This window comes from Nicotiana attenuata, chromosome 1 (assembly GCF_001879085.1).
Source record: "Nicotiana attenuata strain UT chromosome 1, NIATTr2, whole genome shotgun sequence".
In the NCBI taxonomy this organism is placed as follows: domain Eukaryota; kingdom Viridiplantae; phylum Streptophyta; class Magnoliopsida; order Solanales; family Solanaceae; genus Nicotiana; species Nicotiana attenuata.
Window position 1 is genome coordinate 66,880,948 of NC_031989.1, and position 27,110 is coordinate 66,908,057.

Here is a 27,110-nt window from a genome sequence, read left to right on the forward strand (position 1 = left end):
AGCAAATATGATCACTTTCAGAAGAGACGAGCTTCCTGTTGAAGGCGTATATGATCACACCAAAGCTCTTCATATCATTGTAAAATACGGGGACAAGGTGGTGTCCCGAGTACTAGTTGATGGAGGGTCAGGAGTAAACATCTGTCCGCTCTTTACTCTGCGGGAGTTGGGAATCCATTTGAGGGAAGACAAGGAAAGCCATGTAAGGGTAATGGCTTCTGATGGTTTGCAGAAGGATGTTATTGGAGAAATTTATTTGGATTTTCAGATTGGACCGACTGAATTTCCCATATTGTTTCAAGTAATGGATATTTCCACTTCATACAACTTGCTGCTGGGAATCCCCTGGATACACATGGCAGGGGTCGTCCCATCCACCTTACACCAATGCATGAAATTCGAATAGGGATGTTAAGAGATTGTGGTCTACTGCGAATGGGGCCAATCAGCCTATTTGGAGCACGCAGCCCTGTTCATTGAAGGTCTAGGCGGAGTTGCTTTCCATTCAGTGGAAATCATGTAGACCACTGAAATAGAATAGACTGAACAAAACTTGGGAATGCAGTCACCGTATAGATCCAAGATGGCCATGAGGGAGATGATGAAATATGGATACAAACCAGGAACCTGGTTAGGATCCAGGTCAGACGGTATTACATAGCCAATTGAGCAGAAAGGAAATGCTGACATAGGATATCAACCTCCGATAGGGAAAACTCATACTGGTAGCTGCGGGAAAAAGGCTGTTATGCTAGATCAGGTTTCAGGTACGGGATAGAGTTTAGCACCAGAAGATGATATTATCGATGGAATGGCAACGCTGCTCATGAATATGATTGAAGAGTGCTTTGAAAGAGCTAACATCAAGACACCGACCATCAGGAATGTCGAACCAGGAGAAGAGTTGCGGAATCGGACCACAAGTCCATCTTTGGTTTGCCGGGAGTCTTGAGTGTGGAATTGTAAAAGTTTTCTTTTAAAAAGCACATGGTCAATTGAGGCATGCACCGTGTCTGTACCTTTTTGTCATTTGCCTCTATTGAAAACTTAGACGTTCCTCTTTTGATGAAATAAAAAGAATCGTTTTCTTAAAATATTCCAACTTTATTTACCGCTTCATTTATACTTAGTTTTTCTTTTCAGTAGTCAAAATGAGAAAAATCCGCGTTCCGCGATTGTGACATGTAATGAAACCAACGAGCAAAACGACCCAGATTACGAGGAATATGACGAGAGTATGATGCCAGAAAATCTCCCACAAGAGATCGAATAGCTGAATAGTCAGAAAAAGCCGAACCTCGAAGAAATGGAAGTGGTCAATCTCAAAAGCGAAGAAGACATGAAAGAAACCAGAATCAACTTCACCTAGAAGCCAAGTAGAGGGAAAAACTGGTTGAGCTCCTTCGACAATACATTGATGTGTTCACATGGTCATATGATGACATGCTGGGATTAAGTACTCACATTGTCTCGCATCAACTACCTACCGATCCCGCCAGACAGTCGGTCAAGCTAAAACCCAGAAAATTTAAGCTCGATTTAAGTTTGAAGATAAAGGAGGAAGTAACCAGGCAGATAGAGGCGAATATGATAAGGGTCACCAATTATCCCAGCCGGTTGACAAATATCGTCCCAGTACCCAAGAAAGACGGAAAGATCAAAATATGTGTGGATTATCGAGATCTCAACAAAGCTAGCCCAAAGGACGACTTCCCTTTACCAAATATCCACATCCTCACTGACAACTACGCGAAACATGAACTGCAATTGTTTGTGGATTGTTTCGCTGGATACCACCAGATCTTGATGCACGAGGAAGATGCGGAAAATAGAGCCTTCACCACACCTTGGGGAGTTTACTAGTGTAGAGTCATGTCGTTTGGTCTCAAGAACGCTGGCGCCACTTACATGAGGGCCATGACGACCCCTTTTCACTACATGATTCAGAAGGAGATCGAAGTATATGTGGATGACATTATCATCAAGTCTTGGAAGAGTTCAGAGCACCTGGACGATTTGAAGAAATTTTTCGAGCGCCTACGAAGGTAAAACTTGAAATTGAACCCGGCAAAATGGGCGTTCGGAGTCTCTGCTGGAAAATTAGGCTTTATCGTAAGCAGAAAAGGGATAGAACTGGACCTATCAAAAATCAAGTCCATTCAGGAATATCCATACCCAAGAGTAAGAAAGATGTGATGAGTTTCCTAGGTAGACTGAATTACATTAGTCTTTCATAGCCCAGTCCACAGTAATCTGTGAACCTATTTTCATGTTGCTGAAAAAGGACGTTACCACGAAATGGACAGAAGATTGTCAGAAAGCCTTCGACACAATTATGGAGTATTTGTCAAATTCACCTGTGTTGGTTCCCCCTGAGCCCGGGAAGCCATTTTTACTATATCTGTCAGTCTTGGATAACGCCTTCGGATGTCTGTTGGAACAACATGATGAAACTGGGAGAAAGGAGCAGGCCATCTACTACTTATGTAAGAAGTTCACGCCATGCTAGGCCAAATACACTTTGATAGAACACACTTGTTGTGCTCTGACTTGGATCACCCAAAAACTAAGGCATTACATGTCAGTATACACTACGGATCTGATATCTCAGCTCAACTCGCTCGAGTACATATTCCAGAAGCCGATGCATACCGAAAAGCTAGCTAAATGGCAAATTCTCCTCAGCGAATTTGACTACATAACTCACAAGGCTATGAAGGGGAAAAACTCAGCCGACCACCTCATAGAGAATCCAGTGGACGGGGATTACAAGCCGCTCACTAGTTATTTTCCCGACGAAGAGGTATTATTTGCCGGAGAGATATTGCAGAGTCATACCCTAGATGGAGAATATTTTTCGATAGAGCAGTAAACTTCAAAGGAGTTTAAATTAGGGGAGTCCTAATTTTGGAGTCCGGACAGCACTATCCAGCATCAGCAAAGATAAGATTCCCTTGTACCAATAATATGGCAGAATATGAAGCATGCATCCTTGGGATCAGAATGGCAGTCGACATAAAAGTCAAAGAACTTTTGGTCATAGGGGACTCCGATCTATTGATACACCAAGTCCAAGGGGAGTGGTCTACCAGAAATGTCAAGATCCTTCCATACTTGCACTGCGTAAAAGAGTTATGCAAAAAGTTTACGAAGATTGAGTTCAAGCACGTACCTAGGATTCAGAACGAGTTTGCCGATGCCCTTGCAACTTTATCGTCCATGATTCAGAATCCAAACAAGAACTACATCGACCTTATTAAGGTAGAGATCAGGGATCAACATGTCTATTGCTTCCATGTAGATGAAGAGCCAGATGGTAAACCGTGGTACCACGATGTCAGGAGATTCCTCGCAACCAGAGAGTACTCGGAGAATGCTACTAATAGTCAGAAGCGAGCCCTCAAGAGGTTGACGAATCACTTTTTCCTTAATGGGGAAGTCCTGTAAAGGAGGACCCCAGACTTAGGTTTGTTGAGATGTGTAGACGCCACCGAGGCGACCAGGTTATTGGAAGAAATACATGTAGGGACGTGCGTGCCCTACATGAGCGGGTTCATATTAGCCAAGATCTTGAGAGTCGGATACCTTTGGATGACTATGGGAAGTGATAGTATCCGCTACGTGCAGAAGTGTCACAAGTTCTAGATTCATAGGGATTTCGGGGTTCCGCCGAATGAGTTGAATGTGATGGGTTCACCCTGGCCGTTCGTCGCTTGGGGTATGGACATGATTACACCTATAGAACATGCTGCATCAAATGGGAACCACTTCATCTTGGTAGCCATCGACTACTTCACTAAATGAGTCGAAACATCTACCTACAAGGCCATCACAAAGAAGGTAGTGGCGGATTTCGTCCGAAATAACATTGTTTGCCGATCTGGGATACCTGAGTCAATCATCACCAACAATGCCGCTAACCTCAATAGCGACCTCATGAGAGAAATCTGCGAGAAACTTAGAATCGTCCACCGCAACTCCACAGCCTACATACCACTAATGAATGGGGGAGTCGAGGCATCCAACAAGAATATCAAGAGAATTCTGCGAAAGATAGTGGATAATCACAAGCAATGGCATGAGAAACTATATTTTGCGTTATTGGGTTAGCAGAGCGCCATGAGAACATCCACTAGGGATAAGACATACATGTTAGTATATGGCACCGAAACTGTGATACCCGCAGAGGTCAAGATACCATCTTTAAGAGTCATTCAAGAGGCCAAGTTGGACGATGCAGAATGGATACGGGTCAGACAGGAGGAACTCATGCTCATCTACAAGAAGAGAATGGATGTGGTATGCCATGGTCAGTTATATCAGAATAGGATGGCCAGTTCATTTAACAAAAGGGTGAAGCCTCGCCAGTTCACACCAGGGCAATTGGTTCTGAAGAAAATCATTCTCCACCAGGAAGAAGCCAAAGGAAAATTTACACCAAATTGGCAAGGTCCTTACGTGGTTCACCGAGTGTTGTCGGGCGGATCTCTAATCTTGGCAGATATGGATGGAAGAATCAACACCGAAGCCCATCAACTCAGACGCAACCAAGAAATACTATATTTGAAGACAAATAGAGTTAGGTTTTGCTGTAACAGAACTACGTTCAACCTGACTTCAAACAGAGGGATACGTAGGCAACCCATGTAGGGTTCGGTTTCTCTCCCTCCTTTTTTTTATAATAGAAAATCCAAATTTCATTTTTGTATGTTGCTTTGGAACTACGCCGACTTGATTTCCTCAGGAAGGAATACGTAGGCATCTTTATCGGATTCAGTCATCTTTTGTAATTGAACTGCGTTCTAGCCTAATTCCATTTGGATACGTAGGCAGTCTAAGTGAGACTCGGCTGTTTCCTTCTTAATATCATCATTTTGCATCTATTGTAATTGAACTACGTCTTGACCAAACTCCATTTGGATACATAGGATGCTTGAGTCAGGCTCGGTCATCTTCATCATATTTTTATCATCATCACGAACTATGTTCATACCTGATTCTGTTTTGGATATGTAGGCAACTTGAAAAGGTTCAATCATAACCTAAGGAAAAACCTTTGTAATGCATTAGTTTGAATTAGGACGCAGTCGCAACGGTAAGCAGTCGTGTTGTCAAAGCATCACGACGGATCGTCATCAACAGGATAGAGTTTTCAATAAGCAACATTCACGTTCGGAGAGCCTTTCGTAGCATGTCATAATCTGGAACGACGACACTTAAAACAAAATTTTCAAAATGTTTTCTAAAATAGAGTAATTTGTTCCACCTACCGAACTTCGTGGGTAACCGTATCAAGGGTCGGGTCAAAACCAACATTGTGGTTGACACAAACCAACCCCCCGCTCCCATTAAGAATTTTTCTTTGTGTGCAGGTTCAATAGGAAGCAAGTAAATATTGGGACCACACTGGGGCAAATGACGAATTTGTCACTTTCCCAAGATTATCGCCCTTTCTCCTTTACTTAAATTTTTCTGTAAAACTAAAGCTAATCCTTGGATCCTTTGCAGGTACCTCAGAGTTAGACTGTTGATACGGAAAAAGGCACACTGTATATAGCAAACCGCCTGCTCAACCAATCGGTGCACCTTGTACAAAACGAACCGCTGGCTTCTCTAATTGAAGCCCTGTATATAGCCAACCACCTGCTCAACCAATTGGGGCACCTTGTACAAAATGAGTCGCCGGCTTCACCAGTTGAAATCATGTATATAGCAAATCAAATGTCGGCTTTGCCAATCGAAGCCTTGTATATAGCAAACTGTTTATTCTACCAAAGGAACGATCCTCCCCGTCGCTTCGTCACAACGGATAACTGAAATAGATAATCGCAATTCTCGTCACCGATGTTCTGCCAATCGATTGCCGCAACTTAGCTTCATAGTCAAGAGTATCTCTTGGGCATGCTTTTCTTTTCCTTTCCTATTACCTTGAATGTTTTGATGTTTTGCTCATGCAGCTTCAGGCATGATTACGATTTAAGTCAATCTCTCCCAAGTGGAGATTACTTTACATTTTAGTGCAAAGCTCCCCTAACAAGTGGAGACGCACTCTACAAATCAAGCTCTCCCAACAAGCGGATACATTTCTCAGTGCAAAGCTCTCCCAACAAGCGGAGACGCACTCTACAAGTCAAGCTCTCCCAACAAGCGGAGACATTTTTCAAATGCCCCGACAGCTGCGTAACGGTACACAACCCCACTAACAAATCGAGTCAAGTTCAAGTATCCCATCATCTCGATCCAAAATAATGGCTCACCGGTAGACAAGCATCATCATTCCTGCATCATTTACATCACATCTTAATATATTCTGCATTGCAATAAATGGGTATGTGTGTATTTCATTTTTTGCAGGAACAAATATCGCAACATGGAACTCTTTCTACGAAGCAGACCAAACTACAACGCTATTAGGGATAGCAAACTCGTTAGCGGGACAAGGATCTAAGTTGAAGCACAAAACGACCAGTGGAACTCCAAATTTTCAAATCCTTCAAGTCAAGCCCCAAAATTTAAGACATCATGAGTGCCCAATCCTCCGTCTCGCCGTATCGTCATAATACGATACTGGGCAATTTTTGCGAGTATCGTTTCCTCAAATTACTCACTCCAGAACTACATGAGGCGTAATCCTTGTTAAGCCCGAGGTATGTAAGCAATTCAAAGCTAGAATCCGGCCTCAACATCCCAAAATCTCTCCAAAATCCTCCCGGAATCCTTCTTAACTACCAATCCTGCAGCTCATAATCTTCGTGCCATTCCTGCAATGTATGCCTAAAGTCGGGACAAAATTGGCTTTAGTTCAATTTTCTTTGCCCAAAAACTTTTTTATAGTCTCCGGTCAAAGAGGGGCAACTGTTGACAACCAATTTTTACCCTCCTTTTTAAAATTAATTTACTTATACTTCATAATTTACAATAATGGTTTTGGAAGTATTTTCTATCAATAATACCTAAGCATCAATTTTGAAATTAATCACCCAGTATTAGTATTATACAATTACAAATGTACTTACTATTTTAGTATTATTATAACAATATTCTATACACACCACATAGGCTCTATAATTAATTTAAAAAATTATTTCTCAATTTTAGTTAAATAGGCTACTATGTAAATAATTTGAAATTAGTTTCATAATTTAGAAGACAACGTATTTTGAAATTAATTAATTACAATAATTAGTAATATATTTGATGATTCTACTTTTTTACATTTTACAGGAAATTAATTAATTTTAATTAATTTTAAAGAGGTTAAAGACTAAATGGCTACAATTGCAATTGCGCAATCAAACACAAAATGGCCATTCCTTAATTAAAACCAACCCAATACACATGCCCAATCCCTCATCTGACCTAGTCCAAACAACCCCTTCTCTCCAAGTTGCCAATCCGTGCCAACCCACTTGAACCAATCAAAGCACGCCACATCATCGGCCTCCCACACTCACAAAACAAACACAACTAATCTGAGCCGTTTATTTCTTAGATCTTGACCGTTGGATCACAAGGATCCAACGGCTACCAAAATTCCCTACTGACGAGCGCAAAACACAGACTGAAATTATGCTCGCTAATCAAATATAGTATAGTATAATATTGTATCCACAAGGATTGGAGTTAAACAGAATTCTCGTAGTTACTAGCTTGATTGCTATCCAAGAGGAACAAAAGATGAGATTTATATGATTTCTAACTAAAATTAAGTAAGAATCTAAAGTTATTGACTAGTGATAATCGAAACAAGGAATAAGCAAAGAAGGTTATCAATTGGAAAAGATAGGGTTTTGATAGGATAGGTGCAAGATAGTTATTCAGAATCTAACTCTAGATAATTCACGTCTAATGTTCAAGTGAGTCTCTCGAATTCACTTAATTATTAGTTCAAACTATTAGCAGAAACTCCTCTCTCGATTAAGTCTCAACCTCGCGAGACGAACCAATTTAAGCTTTATGAAGATATGCAAGAATGCGTAGTGGATTGGTCTTTAGGAGAACCTCTCTCGATTATCCTCCTAACTTGTTTTAATCAATGTGCCTCTCTCGATTACATGAACTAGTGAATACATATGCAACAATGGAATCATCCAAAAGCGCTTCAATACATAAAACTAGAGTTATAATACACAAACAAATATCAATACAGCAAATCCATCAAACCCTAAAGGGAACTACTCCATAGACATGGAGTAATTCATCACAAATATAATCAAAGTACAGGAAAACATAAATTCAATCCAAACTCGGGTCTTGAGTGAGAAAGGAATGATGAAATCCTTGTCCTTTTGCTCTTCCAACTCCTCCTTGGCTTCCTTAGGGCTAAAGTATGTCAAAAGTTGAGAAAATAACGTTTTCCCATGTATTTATACCAAGTAGGGCCGGGCATAGACGAAACCACCTTTTCCTAGCCGAAGTGGGAAAACCTGCAAACTTATTACTCTTCATGCGTCGCACCATGCGCCGTCGGCCGCGTCGTATCAATGCTTTTTCTTGTCAGACCACAGAAACCCAGCCTCTGAACTTTGTCAAACTTCTGACGCACAGTTGCACTAATGCATCGCACACTACTACGTTTAGTGCATCACATTAGTGAATTTCCTCGGAGTGTTGCTTTTTACTTGATTTTTGATGTCCATATGTGGTCCTCGACCCCCAACACGATCCCAGCTTAATCCTTTAGGTTGTTACTCATACTTCAAAGCTCCAAATAGCTCGAATTAGCTCCATAACATCTACATAACTCGGAATCACTCCTACAGGACATAAAACACACAGTAAGTGCAAAACACTACCAATTAAAGCTCAACACAAGTAAAGTGCAGTGAATTAGAGTGCAATAAGCGACTAAAATACAAGATTATAGCCTAACATCAATACCCCATACTTAAACCATTCCTCGTCCTCGAGCAATCAAACTACACTTTTTATAGACACGACCTTATTAAAAAACTCTCCTAACTCATCACACCAAGAATATTTAAAATAGATTAAGCACAATAACTTAACTTCCTCGCCTCAAAATTTGACTCAAAAGCACCACGCATCTTTCACAACTCTCTCACTTATTCTAACATAGAGGTCAAATACATTACCTTTCCTTCATGAATTAAGTGCCCTCACACAATAATAGAAAGTAGTCCCACACACAATAAAATTTAGTACAATTAGGAACTCAAATAGAAAGAATTTGCTCACTCTCAGAAATAATATTCATGTGCCACAAAAGACGTACCATAGGCTTGCCTATAGTGTACTTACTACTCTACTAATTGAGCTCATTCAGTTAAGAATCAAGTAGGACTTCTAATTGGTGTAATGTAGGCTATGGGATGGGTAGGATACATTTAGATATAAGAGTGACTACAACTCCCTAAGCACTTTAATACATACAATTTACTCAAAACCTCACACTTATGTCAAACCGTAACTCCACCTTCACATCAATACACATCAACTCCCTACTTCTTTAAGCACAATTACATCAAGAGATACCACTTGTCAAGGAATATTTGCACAACAATGCAACTTTGTTTTTTCAATTCAAGTGGCTCTTACTTTTTTAAAACAGTGCACCTTTCTCCTTATTTCAATAGTTCCACCAAAAAGCCAAACCAACACCCCACACTTTAACTTTTACAAAGTTCATAACAAATTCAACTTTGGTCTTTTTTCCTTCGACTTTAATCCCTCAAGAAACCTGTCGATGATATCCATCATCGGGAAAATTGCAAATTTTAAAAGTTTTATGTGTTTTTCTTTATTTTTTATATCTCTAACTACTACAACTACAAAAAAAAAAATTAAAACTAGTATACATACATACATACATACATACAAACAGATATCCCCCACCCCAAACTTTAAGTTGTGGCATGTCTCCATGACACATAATTAAAAAGCATAAGGTAAAGGAAATTTCCCTGAACATCTAGTCGGGGTCTGAGTCGAAGTCGGGCTCCATTCCTCGCGCCCGAACTAACGCACACATCCGTGCAGACAACTTCTTCTCAGCCTTCTTTGGGTACACCCCGCACATATCTTTTTCACACGCCTAGCCTTCTCTTTTGAGCCCCTTACTTTCCACTCAACACTAGTAGCTATTTTTTCCTTTTGTGCCCCCATTGCTACATCCATCTTAAAAGTCACAGTCTCTTCACCCACTCTAAGCATGAGTTTTCTCTCTTGTATATCTAATATAGCTCTGCTTGTTGCTAAGAATGGCCTTCCTAGGATGATGGGACCTCCTTGTTTTCTTCCATCTTTACCACTATAATCCACCGGAAATACGAACTTATCCACCTGAACTAACACATCTTCCACTATCCCCTTGGGTATTACAGTTGTTTGGTCTGCCAGCTGCAAATATATGAGTGCAAACCTTATCTCTCCAATCTCCTTCTCCAATTTCATGTAGATAGACAAAGGCATTAAATTAATTAAGGCGCCAGAATCACATAAGGATTTATCAAAATTAATAGTTCCTAAAGATCAAGGTATAGTAAAACTCCCTGGATCTCCACATTTTTGTGGGAGTTTATTTTGCAAGATCACGCTGCAATGCTCTGTGAGCTTGACCACTGAGATCTCCTCTATTTTCCTTCTTCGTAAGGATCTCTTTCATGAACTTGGCATAGGCCGACATTTTGTGAGAGCACTTCTCTGAATGGTAAGTTTACATGAACCTGTTTCAGCATATCCAGAAATTTCTCAAACTGCTTGTCCAGCTTTTCTCTATATTGCTTTTGGGGAAAAGGTAAAGCGGGCATATGCTTGCTCTCTTCAGGTTCCTTCCTTCTCGAATTTTCTTCCTTCTTTTTTTTTTATCAATATCACTTTTCAACTGCTCTCCACTTTCTTTTTCAAGCCTCACCTCTTTTTTGACTGGGTGAGATCTTTCAACAGTTTCTCACTTCTCAAGGTTACAACATTCACTGTTTCTTCGGTATTTCTTTCAGTATCAGCGGGGAGAGTTCCTGGAACCCTGTTAGATAATATTATTGCAATCTTTCCCACCTGCTTCTCTAAATTTTGAATTGCGGACCCTTGTACTTCAAATTGTTCATCAGTTTTCACAATGAAGGCCTTCATGAGATCTTCTAGACTAAACTGATTGGGCTGTTGAGCCTGAAACTGATGCCTCAGGTGATTCACAAAACTAGGAGCTCCTTTTCCCCAGAATCTAGGATTATTTTTATACCATGCATTTGCGGTACCCCTAGATGAGCTCCATCAAAAATCGGGGTGCTTCTAACCCATTGCATTAAAGTGATAATTTCCCACAACATTCACTTCCTCAGTTGAGGCTTGACACTCATGACTAGGATGTCCTCTTCCATATATAGAACAAGCTGCATGAGGTTCACTCTATATCTTGGCTAAGGCCAGCTTCCATAATTCTTTAGCCAGAGCATCAAGTTGTACCTGCACATATGTATTAGCATCAACTTGGTGAACACCAGTTGATCTTCTTCTTTCAGCACTCTCAGAGGGCCACTAATTAGCATCTTCAGATAACTCATCAAGAATTGCAACTATCTCCTCTGGAGTCATCTTCATCAAAGGGCCTCTGGCTGCATTGCTCAATGTTCTACACGAGGCTGGTGTTAATCCATCCCAAAAGTTCTAGAGTTGCATCAAGAGTTCAATTCCGCTATGTTGGTACTTTCTAACTATCTCCTTAAACCTCTCCCATGCTTAAAAAAAATTTAGTCTCTTTCCATCAAAAGTTATGGATTTCTCTTCTAAACTTGCCCGTTTTAGCTGAGGAAAAATATTTATCAAGAAATTTTCTTGTCATCTCCTCCCAGTTCTAATCGATTCATTGGGCTAGCTTCGAAACCATTATTTCCCATCATCTTCTTCTGACACCCCATTGTATTGAAAGGTGTTCATAATCTCCTCGAAGTCTATTAGATGTGTGTTTGGATCTTTGTTCATCTTTCCTCTAAAGAAACGCCAGTTCTGAGTGGTTTGATGCAACCCTTACTTCAACTTGAAGTTGTTTTCTGCAATTGGAGGTGGTCTAACACTTGATAATCCTTGATTGTAGACCAGTCTAGCATAATCGCTAGGTGGTCTCAAAACGACCCGACTGGTCTCTTCGTTCAGCAGTTTGAGGCCTTGAGTAGCTTTACTTTAGGTATTATGACTTGTACGTGTAGTCGGAGTTAATTTGGGAAGAAAATTCTAATTTTAGAAGCTTTAAGTTGGAAGAATTGACTAAGATTTGACTTTTGAGTAAATAACCTCAGAATCGAGATTTGAAGGTTCCAATAGGTTCTTATGATGATTTTAGACTTGGGCGTACGTCCATATCGGGTTTTGGATGACCCAGGAGCATTTCGGCGCTTATTGTGGAAAGTTGGCATTTTGGATCAATTTCATAAGCTTGGGTTGGAGTGGATTTTGATGTCATCGATGTTCGTTTGGTATTCCAAACCTGGGAATAGCAATGTATGGTCATCTTGGTTTTAGGAGCGCGTCCGGATATGGAGTTGGGGGTCCGTGGGTCATTTCGAGGTCATTTGGCGAAAGTTGGAAGTTTGAAGGTTTTTGGAAAGTTTGATCGCGAGTGGAAACTTTGATATCGGGTTCAGATTCTGATTCCGGAAGTTGGAGTAGGTCCGTAATGTCGAATGTGACTTGTGTGCGAAATTTGAGGTCAATTGGATGTGATTAGATAGGTTTTGGCATCAGATGTGAAAGATAGAAGTTCAACAGTTCATTATGCTTGAATCGATGCGTAATTTGTAGTTTTGATATTGTTTGACTTGGTTTGAGGCTTCGACTAAGTTCATATTGTATTTTGGGACGTGTTGGTATATTTGGTTAAGGTCCTGAGGGCCTTGGGTGGATTTCGGATGGTAAATGGATCGAGTTTGGACTTGGGAAAATGCTGAAGCAGCACCTGCGAGGTTTTGGCCGCAGGTGCGGAGCCGCAGAAGCGAATTTGGCTGGGGAAGGCTGGGACCCGCAGATGTAGTCGAGTTCCGAATAAGCGGGACCGCACCTGCGCACGTGGAGCCGCAGAAGCGAAGTCGCAGAAGCGCGGTTGGAGCCACAGATACGGAGTTGAGGGGCTTGAAGGAGGAACGCAGAAGCGGTATTTATGCCGCACCTGCGAAACCGCAAAAGCGGTCATGTGACCGCAGGTGCGAGAGGTCGTTGGGCAGTGTGTTCTTTTAAGAACGGGATTTGGCCCATTTTCTTTCATTCTCGCTTGGTTTGGGCGATTCTTGGAGAGCTTCAAGTGGAGGTTTTCATCATGAATGGCAAGGTAAGTTATCCCCACCTATTGTGAGTTAAATACATAGATTCTATAAAGATTTAAACATGGAAATTGTAGAAATTGTGGGATTTTGAAGAAAGACAGAAACTGGTATTTTTTAATTTGGCCACAAATTTGGAAATGGAATTTGGAATAAGTTATATATTTGAGTTCGTAGTGTTATGGGTTATGTTTATCTTCGAAATTTTTTGGAATCCGGGCACGTGGGCACGAGGGTTGACTTTATTGACTTTTCGACCGGAGTTAGAAATTGTTATGAATTGAGTTATCATGAGTATTGGAGTGTATTTTATTGGTTTGCTCATTTGTTTGACTAGTTTCGGATCGTTTGGCTTGGGATTGAAGAGTTAGGGAGGCGTTGGAGCCGGTTATGGAACTTCGAAGCGAGGTAAGTCTCATGTCTAACTCTGTGAGGGGGAAACTACGCCCTAGGTGATTTTATTATTATGTGCAACTAGTTGTGGGTGCTACATACGTATGAGGTGAAGAGAGTCCATACATAACTAAAGCATGTTTATGTCCGGGTAGACTTAGGACCTTATCATGTAATAACTAAATTATTTGAATTTGTTCTGATGACTTAATTAATTAAAGTTATACCTGAAGTTGATTTAGAAATAAATATATATGGTCAAGCTTTATCACCTTGAGTTGTTGCTAAGATATTTGATAAATGTATAGAGGTGTACCTATTATTATGCTCATGTACTGTATTGTGAACACGTGTGTAGTAATTCGGTAACTTCCTTCCTTTCGTTTGGATCGGGCCGAATGTCTCGGTAGTATATAGATGCATCTATGGTTTGTGCCACTCGACCCTCGGTAGTGTACATGTTATTCTGGATCGGGCTGAACAACCTCGGCAGAATTGTGCGTTATATCGCTAGTAGTCCGGATATTCACGAGCTAATCTTCCTAGTGATGCCCGACACTTTACAGTATTTCTTATTTATTTGGTATTGAACCTCGAAATTTTCTGAGATATTATGGTACAATGCAAGATCGAGAAACTTATGCTTTAAAAGGAATAATCGGAACATTATGAAACTTCTAATTTACCTCATTATTGTTGTGCACTTCGTATCTGTTATGAATTATCATATTATTTATATGGACCTCTAGTAAGTGTCGATGTCGACCCCTCGTCACTACTTCTCCGAGGTTAGGCTAGATACTTACTGGGTACGCTTTGATTTACGTACTCATGCTGCACTTCTACACTAAATGTGCAAGATCTGACAGGTCACTTGGTGATCATCTTGTTGTATGGCGCACCTGTTGAGGAGATTTTAATGTGAGCTGCATTCTAAGCTACTCTCTGCGGTTCACCGAGTCTCCATTGTATTATTTATTTTATTCTGTCTTATTACATTCGGGACAGATGTTGTATTATTATTGTACTCCTTAGAAAAATGCTCCTGCACTTGTGACACCAGGTTTTGGGAGTTCCTACTGGTTGTTTGTTATCATAGATCACGTAATTATCATCATTCACCCTGTAAATTCTATTTTATATCATTGAACTAATGAAGATTGAGATTTCAAAAGTAATAAATGAGTAAATGAATTGATAAATCAATGTTGGGTTGCCTGATGGCGTCGTTAGGCGCCATCACGACCTATAGTGGATTTTGGGTCGTGTTAGCTTGGCATCAGAGCGTTAGGTTCACTTAGGTCTCACGAGTCATGAGAAAGTCTAGTAGAGTGTTGCGGATCGGTACGGAGACGTCTGTACTTATCTTTGAGAGGCTACAGTGCTGTTAGGAGCACTTCCCTTCTTGATTCCTCATTGTGCGATTTGACCCCTTTGAGGTTTGTCCTTTATTTCCTTCCTACTCATTCTTATACGATGTGGAGCGCTCATGTCGATTAGGCATCAAGGAGTTGCAGCGGTACTACAGACGTGGGGCAAGATGTTTCTCCCTGCACATTCAAGCAAGTTATTATCGTCTACTTGCGGAAGGATGTTTTGTCATTTCAGATCAGTAGCTGTATTTCTGATGGTTTTGAGGCTATGCACAGGTTGCTAGAATGTTCATGAGTTGTTATTGCACAGTATTGATGTAATGGTAGGGTGTTTGTTTATGTGTCGAGGCAGTGAATGACTTGAAAGGAGGATTTCTCAGCGCATGATTTAGGGGATCAGCGTTTAAATCTAGCGGAGGAAAGACAATCGGTCTGTGAATGCTCACGCTTTGGTTGATGGAGTAGCGAGACTTGATATTCTCAAGTGGAGTGGAATTCTCATTTTTGATGTGGTGTCGCGAACCTTGTTGGAACGCATTAAGGTTCGTCGGTGTTATGGTCTTGTTTGATTTTTGGCCTACGGGGTAGGGTGTTGTGAAATGGTGCCTGAGGATCGGTTGTTAGAGGTAGCGGTGTGTAGTGGTTCAGGATCAAATTTGTATTTCTAATATTGATGTCTTGGGAAAGGTGATCTTCTAGAAGGATTAGAGTTGGTAACGACTCATTAGTTCAGGTGCTACAGGTATGGATCATATTGGGGCAATATTTGAGCAGCAAAGTATGAGGAAGGGCATGGTGGGAGGTGCCTCGCGGTGGTTGAATTATTAGCAGGTCAAGTATGAAAAGCAGAGGTTGAGCAGTTACTTAAAGAAGATGGTATAACCGAAGTGGGAGTAACAGAGTAGCATATGAATTCTGTGGTAGGGAGCCACTTAGTTGAAGAAAGTTTACAGTGATTTCGGAATCATGGTAGAGAAGTGACTAGGTCTACGAGTTGCATTTAGGATAGTGGCTACTGTACTGAGGAACCTTGAATATGGCAAAAAGGAGTTTGCTTAAAATAAAGGGGAATGCAGTGTGACTTCGAGTATGGAATGAACTGTCGGACTTTCAGTTGGTGTCAATGGTAAATGAACAAACTTGTACAGCTGGTGGATGAGCACGGGCTTAGGAGGCCCTACTAATTTCATAGTAGCTGTACCCAGTGCAGCGCCGTTAGAAAATGTCGGCATGGGAATCTATGGGTGGGCTATCTCTGTGAGCAGGTTAGCGACTGCTTGATTTCGATGAAGTTTCTACAATGAGTTCTACTTACTATCCAGCGGGAGGTCGAACGGGCGATCATGGCTGAAAATTTGAAATGTTCATGAAAAGTTTAATAAGAAACTACAAGAAGTTTGGTGGGTTAATTGTGCGAGATTATGGTAATGGGGAAGGAGGAACCTTGGTGGTCCCAGGTTATGTAATTGTAGCTTCAAGCTAAGCAGGGGAGCCCCATTGTCTACGATTGGATCACGTGGTTGTCTGCTTGTGCGGTTTCGGGTTATCTGTATATTAGTAGGTTAATATGACTAAGGAAAGAAAACATCAGTGGTAATTCGAGCGAAGGATTTAAAAAATGTGTGCTATATTTAGGCCTTATCCGCTCATGCTCAGGTTTTAGGAAGACTTAGAGTTTCTGCTTCTGGTGGATGTAATGTAGAAGGGGAAGGAATTCAGTCAGGTGTTTCTATGATAGGGTGTTCACGTGCTAATAACGCACTAGAGTTTGGATTAAATTCGGGACCAAGTCAGAGTGGGTGACTCTCAATAGTGGTCCTAGTAGGGTCAAGAATTTAAGTGCAGTGCCTAAGGACTTGGGATGTTCTATGTTATCATTGGGTATACAGTGCAGTATTGGAGGAAAGGAAGGAAAAGCCTCTGATTCACGGAAGGTCTTGCAGAATAGGTGTACTAGTAGTGATGCTATCGTGTGCGTATGGGATGATTCATGCGAAATTAGACGGTGTGATCTCGTGATGCAAGTCACTCAGGACGAGTGCAGATTTCGTTCGTTACGTGTTTGTATGGAGCTATTATTATTTCTTAGGCAAGGCGAGAATAAATTGGAAGAACTTGGGTCGTTTAGTAATGGTTGAATCAGCATGATTGTGGCAGTGATCAGTTTCTTCAGCGTAAAGTAATACATGTAGTTTGTGGTTGTATACTTGGGCTTGAGCGCCACCACAACTTGGTTGATTTGAGAGGTATTTGGTTCGAATGGATTTGTTGTGTAAATGGATTCTGGAAGAGTTATGGCAGTTTCGATCATGACTTGAGGTTTGTATTTTTTGCGATTTGAGGATTCAGTTGCGTGTTGCATTGGTCCTTCCGAAATGATCAAAGTGAAAGGTTTCTAGCCAATGAAGTGTTTATTCCACTAGTAGTTCAAGGGTTATGGTGAATACGTGCATTATCGCGTAGTGGCATAATGGGTGCAGTGAGCGGCATGGGAACTGGAAGATGAAGGTCAAGGTCGCGGTTCGGTGTTGAATGTATGTCACGAGCTCGGATGAACAGGGGTGAATTCAGATGTTTAGAGTAAGCTGGCATTTTCTTTAGTGTCACCCGAGAATGGTGTTCTGTGGAAGAGGCTTTGTGTATTGACTTACGGATTATGATTTGCTTTATGGAATTGGAACGGTTGGTAGTTTGGATGTGCGGACTTAGCTACCCGAGTAGAAGGTCGTGGGAGCGTACCCCACGGAGAGATTTGTATAAGTGTGACATGTTAGTTACTTGATTGTTAAAGATTGAAACCAAGTATGGAGGTTATGGTAATATCGTAAATGCGAGAGTTTATGCCTGAGAGGCGTTCTATTCCTAGGTTGTAGACCTTGTGAGTTTGTTCCGGATTTGACGGCTGTTCTTATGTGTCATGAATAGGTTAGTGTGGATCCTTGAAATGTTATTAGCGTAGTGTGGTATGATCAGATTCGGCTTGAGGTCCGTTGATGGGTCTAAATGTGGATGTGTGCTCTACACCATGCTGGGTGTGTTCATTTAGCACAACATTTCTTATGGAGGAGTCTTCGGGCATTAGATGTTATTTTCATCGTCAGCTATTTCATGTAATACTCTATTATGCCATGTGGGTTGTGAGATGGTTTGATTATTTGCACATGTGTTGAGGTCCCGCACAGCTATGGTGTTATGTGAGCAAGATGGCTCTCGAGATGTAGATCATATATCGCACCTTAGCTGTGCTTGGGTTTCGTAGCGTATGGCGCTATCCGTCTCCCCATAATTTGTATTATGCACTTGGCGTGCTTGTGGTCGACATTCGGGTATTTCGTAAGTATAAACATTATGACTTGATGTGTGTTTTCTTCTTGATTGTTATGTGTGGATCGGGTGGCACGCCGCCACAGGTATATTATTTGGATTGGGTGGCATGCCGCCACGGGTATGTTGTGCGGATCGGGTTTTATGCCGCAACATTGTCATGTTTGGGCCGGGTTGCACGCCGCAACAGTGTCACATTGGATCAGGTTGCACGCTGCAACAGTGAAATGTTGAGCATAGTTCCTTACACTCATTTTGTGTGCCTTGTCTTCATCCCTGAGGTAGGTTCATAGCACCTATTCGGCCGTTTTATTCGTTAAGCGGGCTGGGTAATTCCCTATCAAAATTCGTTCTTCCTTATGGGTTATATTCGAGTTTGTAGCTTGTTGGTGCATTGTTGGTGTTATATGAGATTTTGGCAGTGTTTGAGATGGCTTATTGCCTGAACAACTTGTATTGGGCGAGACGAGGTTATTGGACCTGGATTAGTGCGATCGGATTTAGGAAGAGTAAATTAAGGAGCAAATATCATTATTCAATTCAGAATGAGAAAATGGTCCTTGTCAGGAAGAGAGACTCCATGATTTTGTTGATTCGGCAGGTGGTTATTAGTTTCTACGCATCTCTTCCGTCATGGCGGTATTGCGAGAGTTAGAAAGGGACTTATATGTATCATGAGGTGTGTTGTGGGCATCAGATTCGTGGAATTGCAGTTATTGTTCTCAGAGGATGTTGTTATGGTCAAGCGACCTATGTGGTGCATGGTGTGATTTCAGCGGAGGAGCATGGTCATGATTGGGTACAGTGTATAGTGATTGATACGGTGTTCGTATGTTAGAATCAGGTATTGTAGAGGAATTCGAAGATTGGAATTTGGTTCTAAGGCTTATTGACTAAATAAAATGGAGGATCTTCAGTCAAACTCGAGCTAATGAGTTCAACCGAATTGTGGTGGCACGGGTAGGTGCACGAGGTGTTAAACAGTGGTCTTGGACAACTCCGGAGCAATTCTTAGCACATGCGAGGACGAACGTATGTATAAGTGGGGGAGAATGCAACGACCCGACCAGTCGTTTTGAGCTCAAGCACGTCGTTCTGCGGTTTGAGGCCTTGAGTAGCTTCACTTCAGGTATTATGACTTGTACGTGTAGTCAGAGTTGATTTGGGAAGAAAATTCCAATTTCGAAAGCTTTAAGTTGGAAGAATTGACTACGGTTTGACTTTTGAGTAAACGACCTCGAAATTAGGATTTGAAGGTTTCAATAGGTTTGTATGATTATTTTGGACTTGGGTGTATGTCGAGATGGGTTTTGGATGAACTGGGAGCGTTTCGGCGCTTAATGTGGAAAGTTGGCATTTTGGATGAATTTCATAAGTTTGGGTTGGAGTGGATTTAGATGTTATCGATGTCCGTTTGGGAGTCCGAACCTGGGAATAGCTCCGTATGGTGATTTTGGTCTTTGGAGCGCGTCCAGATGTGAATTTGGAGGTTCGTAGGTCATTTCGGGGTCATTTGGCGGAAGTTGGAAGTTTGAAGGTTTTTGGGAAGTTTGACCGGGAGTGGACTTTTTGATATCAGGTTCGGTTTCCGATTCCGGAAGTTGGAGTAGGTACGTAATGTCGAATATGACTTGTGTGCAAAATTTGAGGTCAATCGGACGTAGATTTGATAGGTTTCGGCATCAGATATGGAAGTTAGAAGTTCAGTAGTTCATTATGCTTGAATTGATTTGAAATTTGTAGTTTTGATGTTGTTTGAGGCTTCGACTAAGTTCGTATCGTATTTTGGGACGTGTTGGTATGTTTGGTTAAGGTCCCGAGGGCCTCTGGTAGATTTCGGATGGTAAATGTATCGAGTTTGGGCTTGGGGAAATGCTGAAGCAGATGTTGTCTGGTGTAACCGCACCTGCGAGGTTTGGGCCGCAGGTGCGGAGACGCAGAAGCGGCCAAGAGGGTCGCAGAAGCGGATCTGGCTGGGGAAGGCTGGGACCGCAGATGCGGTCGAGTTCCGCATAAGTGGGACCGCACCTGCGCATGTGGAGCCGCAGAAGCGAAGGCGGAAAAGCGCGGCTGGGGCCGCAGAAGCGGTATTTTTGCCTGCGAAACCGCAGAAGCGGTAAAGTGACTGTAGGTGCGAGAGGTCGCTGGGCAGTGTGTTCTTTTAAGAACGGGATTTGGCACATTTTCTTTCGTTCTCTCTTGGTTTGGGCGATTCTTTAAGAGCTTCAAGTGGAGGTTTTCATCATCAATGGAAAGGTAAGTTAAATACATGGATTCTATAAGGATTTAAACATGGAAATTTGTAGAAATTGTGGGATTTTGAAGAAAAACCTAGAAATTGGTATTTTTGGAATTTGGCCACGAAATTGGACATGGAATTTGAAATAAGTTATATATTTGAGTTCGCAATGTTATGGATAATGTTTATCTTCAAAAAAATTCGAAATCTTGGCACGTGGGCCCGAGGGTTGACTTTATTGACTTTTTAACCGGAGTTGGGAATTGCTATGAATTGAGTTATTATGAGTAGTGGAGTGTATTTTATCGGATTGCTCATTTGTTTGACTAGTTTCGGATCGTTTGGCTTGGGATTGAAGACTTAGAGAGGCGTTGGAGCCGGTTATGGAACTTCGGAGCGAGGTAAGTCTCCTGTCTAACATTGTGAGGGGGAAACTACCCCGTAGGTGATATTTGTTGTTATGTGCAACTAGTTGTGGGTTCTACGTACGTACGAGGTGACGAGAGTCCGTACATAACTAAAGCATGTTTATGTCTGGGTAGACTTAGGACCTTATCATGTAACAATTGAATTATTTGAATTTGTACTGCTGGATTTATTAACTAAAATTATACCTGAAGTTGATTTAGAAATAAATATATATGGCCAAGCTTTATCACCTTGAGTTGTTGCTAAGATATTTGATAAATGTATAGAGGTGTACCTATTATTGTGCTCATGTATTGTTTTATGAACACGTGTCTTGTAATTCAGTAACTTCCTTCCTTTCTTGTGGAGCGGCCGAATGCCTCGGTAGTATATAGATGCATCTATGGTTAGTGCCGCTCGACCCTCGGCAATGTACACGTTGTTCTGGATCAGGCCAAACGACCTCGACAGAATCGTGCGTTATATCGCTAGTAGTCTGAATATTCACGAGCTAATCTTCCTACTGATGCCTTGCACTTTACAGTATTCTTATTTATTTGGTATTGACCCTTGAAATTTTCTGAGATATTAAGGTAGAATGCAAGATCAAGAAACTTATGCTTTAAAAGGAATAATCGGAACATTATGAAATTTCAGATTTTACCTCACTATTGCTGTGCACTTCGTATCTGTTATAAATTATCATATTATTTATTTGGACCTCTAGTAAGTGTCGATGTCGACCCTTCGTCACTACTTCTCCGGGGTTAGGCTAGATATTTACTGGGTACGCTTTGATTTACGTACTCATGCTGCACTCCTGCACTAAATGTGCAGGATCTGACATGTCAGTTGGTGATCATCTTGGCGGGCGCACCTGTTGAGCTTTTTTTTATGTGAGCTGCATTCCAGGCTATGCTCCGCGGTTCACCGAGTCTCCATTGTATTATTTATTTTATTCTGTCTTATTACATTCGGGACACATGTTGTATTATTATTGTACTCCTTAGAAAAATGTGCATGCACTTGTGACACCGGGTTTTAGGAGTTCCTACTGGTTGTTTGTTATCACAGATCACGTAATTATCATCATTCACCCTACAAATTCTATTTTAGATCAGTGAATTAATGAAGATTTTGATCTCGAAATTAATAAAACGAGTACATAAATTGATAAATCAACGTTGGCTTGCCTGACGGCGTCGTTAGGTGCCATCACGGCCTATAGTGGATTTTGGATTGTCTAGGTCTCCTAGGCATGGGAGCTATATTTCCTAACTGGTCTGCAACCAGGGGTTTATTTTGAGCAATCCTTCAACCATTCTCTTCTTCATAGATAATTTGTGCATCTCTAATAGCTGCTTCCTCAGTATCCCATGCAGCTTTTCTCGTTGTTGGGCTGCCTCTCTTGCAGCTAAATCTACATTATCATCACTGTTTCCAGCCATAGTTTCTTTTGTTGAGGATTGCCCACAATTTGTAACGTCTTGGTGAGATTTCTTTCCTTCCTCAGCTGTCACAGTTATTTTTCTATATCTGGTTTGTATGGTAGAACTTCATTCGCAGAAGCTCGAGTCATGCACTTAACTAAGAATCTAAAGCTATTGACTAGTACCAATCGAAACAAGGAATAAGCAAAGAAGGTTATCAATGGGTAAAGATAGGGTTTTGATAAGATAGGTGCAAGATAATTGTTCGGGATCTAACTCTAGATAATTACTTCTAATGTTCAAGTGAGTCTCTCGAATTCACTCAATTCTTAGTTCAAACGGTTAGCAGAAACTCCTCTCTCGATTAAGTCTCAACCTCGCGAGATTAACCAATTTAAGCTCTGTGAAGATATGCAAGAATGTGTAGTAGATTGGTCTTTAGGAGAACCTCTCTCGATTATCCTCCTAACTAGTTTTAATCAATGATTCAACTAGCCTCTTTCGATTACTTAAGAAGAATCTATGAGTTCAACCAACAATATAATGCAAATATAGCACAACTTATGCCTCCCCCGATTACATGAACTAGTGAATATAGATGCAACAATTGAATCATCCAAAAATGCTTCAATACATAAAACTAGAGTTATAATCTACAAACAAATATCAATACACCAAATTCATCAAACCCTAAAGGGAACTACTCCATAGACATAGACTAATTCATCACAAATATAATGAAAGTATAGGAAAACATAAATTCAATCCAAACTTGGGTCTTGAGTGAGAAAGGAATGATGAAATCCTTGTGCTTTCGCTCTTCCAACTCCTCCTTAGCTTCCTTAGGTCTAAAGTATGTCAAAAGTCCAGAAAATAACGTTTTTCCATGTATTTATACCATGTAGGTTCGGGAACAAACGAAACCACATTTTCCTAGCCGAAGTGGGAAAACCTGCTAACTTATCACTCTTCATGCGTCGCACCATGCGTCGGCTGCATCGCAGCAGTTCTTTTTCTTGTCAGACCATAGAAACCTAGCCTCTGAACTTTGTCAAATTGCTGACGCATAGTTGCACTAATGTGTCGCACACTGCTACGCCTAGTGCGTCGCATTAGTGCATTTCCTCGGAGTGTTGCTTTTTACTTGACTTTTGATGTCCAGATGTGGTCCTCGACCCCTGAACACGATCTCGGCTTAATACTTTGGGCTATTACTCAGACTTTAAAGCTCCAAATAGCTCGAATTAGCTCCATAACATCTACATAACTCAGAATCACTCCTACAAGGCATAAAACACACAGTAAGTGCAAAACACTACCAATTAAAGCTCACACAAGTAAAGTGCAGTGAATTAGAGTGCAATAATGACTAAAACACAAGAAGTTGGTTTTACCTTCAGTTCCAAAATAAAATGAGACTGATAGTCTGTGATCATGTTAAGCACTTTTAAGGAATTACTTTTTTAATATGCAAACATGTAGTCATGTTATAAGCTCTAATTATAATCTTGTATTCCTAATAATACCTATAGAGGTTCCTGATTGTGATTGTTTGGTCTGAATCTTTGCCGATGTTTTCAAAAGGTTCCAAATAGCATTGTTAACTTATATGTGCGAGACTTGAGTTAAGCTAATCTTTGATTAGTCTATTAGAGTAAAAGCATCTGTATCCCTAAGCGGCAGCTGCTCTAAATTATGTGCTATTTATCTATGATGTCCCTGCCTTTTGTGTGTGTGTTTGGAAACTTAAGCTCCAGGTCTATCTAGTATGTTAATCAATCACTTAGGACTGGAATTATGGTTATAAGAAATAAAATTGTTTCTGTGTTATTCTGTTAAGAAAGGGTATGCTTCTATGGTAGGGAACGTTACAGTAGTTGGTTTACATTGAAAGAGCCTCATTGGTACTCAAACCTATAAGGAAAAGAGTCGTTAGTGTTTGGGAGTATTTGGGAGTAGAGTTTAACTCTAGGTTTGGCTTCTCTACACGGCACAAGTTGCCTTAGGCCTTGAGACCCTTGGGAACTTTGAAGTGTCGGGGGATTCAAAGGGGGCATCGACCTTGAGTGGGATTCTATCCTTAGCCCTTAATTCACTGACACTTGTAATTCTCTTTAGGTTTTTTAATGACAACGAAAGGTGTTCAATGTGGATCATTTATTATGCATAACCACCACATTAGTATAACCTTCTTAGTGTTTAAATTACCATTAGAGATCTTTCCTTTATTCTTTGTCACACCTCCCTTTTGCTACTCCCGCAGGGTGTAAAGGAGTTTTTCCACTTAAAGGACAATCGGAACGGGATTTGTTATCAAGATTTTAGAGTCGTCACTTGGGAGATTAATGGTGTCCCAAGTCACCGGTTGAATCTCGAACCGAGGAAATTATGACTCTGTTTAACAGTCCGCGATCCAGAAATCTGAGTAAGGAATTCTGTTAACACGGGAGAAGGTGTTAGGCATTCCCGGGTTCCGTGGTTCTAGCACGGTCGCTCAACTATCATATTTGGCTTATTTGTTTGATTTTAGTACATGTTTTAATCTATGTGCTTTTAACTTTGAACCGCTTTTATTAATATATTTTTAAGAGAATTGCAACGTCGTGAAAACACGTCTCGAACCGCGTCACATAAATGCACCCGCGATTTTTGACACATTTCGACTTCGTTGGGATTTGGATTTGGGTCACATAAATGTGCACCCGTATTTAGGAAGGTAAAATTATTTAAATTGCGTGCCTAAAGAGACTATCGCGTTATTATCTTTGGAGAAGGCTATGAAATTCGCTAAACGGCCCATCTCGAAGTCTAAGTATTTTTAGTATAAGCATTTATCGAGGGCCCCGCCATTTATGTATTTTGTTTCGCGGGGCTCCCCTCATTTATTATTTAAAGGCCAATCCTAAAGCAAATTACAATTTTCTACCCAAGTTCTCTAGTAATAAAAATAACCCTAATTAATTGGCATGTGGGAGAGGTCCAAAATTCCATAGTTCATTTTTCAACCAACTAAGCCCAATAACTGAATAAACGAAGCAGGACATTTCCAGCAATGGGTTCAAAACGGCCCAGGTTTCATTATACGCAGATTAGACCGCTTGGGCCTGTAACAGCTCATATATCCAATATCAAATTAAATCTGGCTCACTGATTTACTTTCACAGCCTGGACAGTCAAGGCTTTGAGCCAAGCTCAAACGAGATTTGTTAAGTAGCAATTGTAGGCTATATACATTGATTCAAGCCTTTTGCTATTGACAGTTATTTAAGCTATGGCTAACACCAGTGATTATAATGAATTAGGATCGTTCAAAGTGTTTATCAACTACTGGAAAAAGCAACTTATTAATGCTATTGTCATTATCAGCCTAAGATCACCATTATACAAAATTTGAAAATCTATATAGTCCAGTTTTATTCAATTAACGCTAACTGCTACTTCTATCTGATCGTACTTGTGAGTTAACGAAACAACAAACTAATCCCTAATCACATTAACGCTTGATGATACACACTTTGAATTTCACACTAAGTTGAGATAACACCACTAACTACAAAAAAACTCATACAATCTTAAGAAATACTCGAATTAGCTTAACAGTCCCTAGTCCAAACCAACCTAAAGCAGTCCTAATTATACAGGCTCTATATCTATTGTTCGTATAAGTAAAAAAATCAAACTACGTCAACACATTACATATTATTGATATCTATTTGACCACAGTAGTATAATCGTCCCTACATGCACAGTCCAGTCAACAAGTGTATCAGTATTTCATTTCATGTCCACAACTCGGAGATTACAGGATGTGTACCTGGAAATGTGTTGGAAAAAAAATGAGAATGAAGTATTAGCAGCAGTAAATAGCAGGCATCAGCAACCAGAATTCAAACAGCACAGGGTCAGATTCGAAACTAAACAGCCTCAACAACCCAGAAGTGAAGGAAAAAGAAGCAACACCAACGAAATGCGCAAAATAGACTCAATAGAACTCAGTAAACTTGACATTAAACCCAGGACTACTTCGGAAACTTCAGCAACTAGAAACACCCCAAAATAGCTTGAATAAACCCAAAAACTACTTGAAGTTGGATTCAGGGATACTAGGAACTCGGATTAACAACTAAACTTGCAATCGAGTCTAAAAATCTCAATGTAACAGTATATTTTGGAGTTTTTGTGTTGTTTCTACTTTTTATTTTTTGATTTTTGAAGATTTGAAATTTGAAATTCAAATTTTCAGATTTGAAACTTGCAGAACACTTTTGGGGAAAATTTCAGATCGCCCAAAACTTGTTCAACAAGGCACTAGGGGCTGCTTTATATAGGCAAGACTAAGGGCAGCCCTCCAATTCTTATTTTCTTTTTAGTCCCTCTTTTGTTATTCAGATTGGTCCTCTATTTACTGACTTGTTTCTCAAGTTAATATCCTAACTTTCTGCAATTTTCAGTTTGAACCCTATCTAGAAGCTTCTACAGCATTCTAACCCATTACTAAATGCCCAAAATATCCTTGAAAACCCCTGAAACTACTAACCCTATACCAAACTAGATATCGCCCTCTTTTACTCTAGTTAAAGTCAACTAAGCTAATCAAAGGGTTGAATTTATTCAGCTATATCCAATCACCCTAAACTAAACCTAACATTTACTTAAAAACAATCTAGGAACA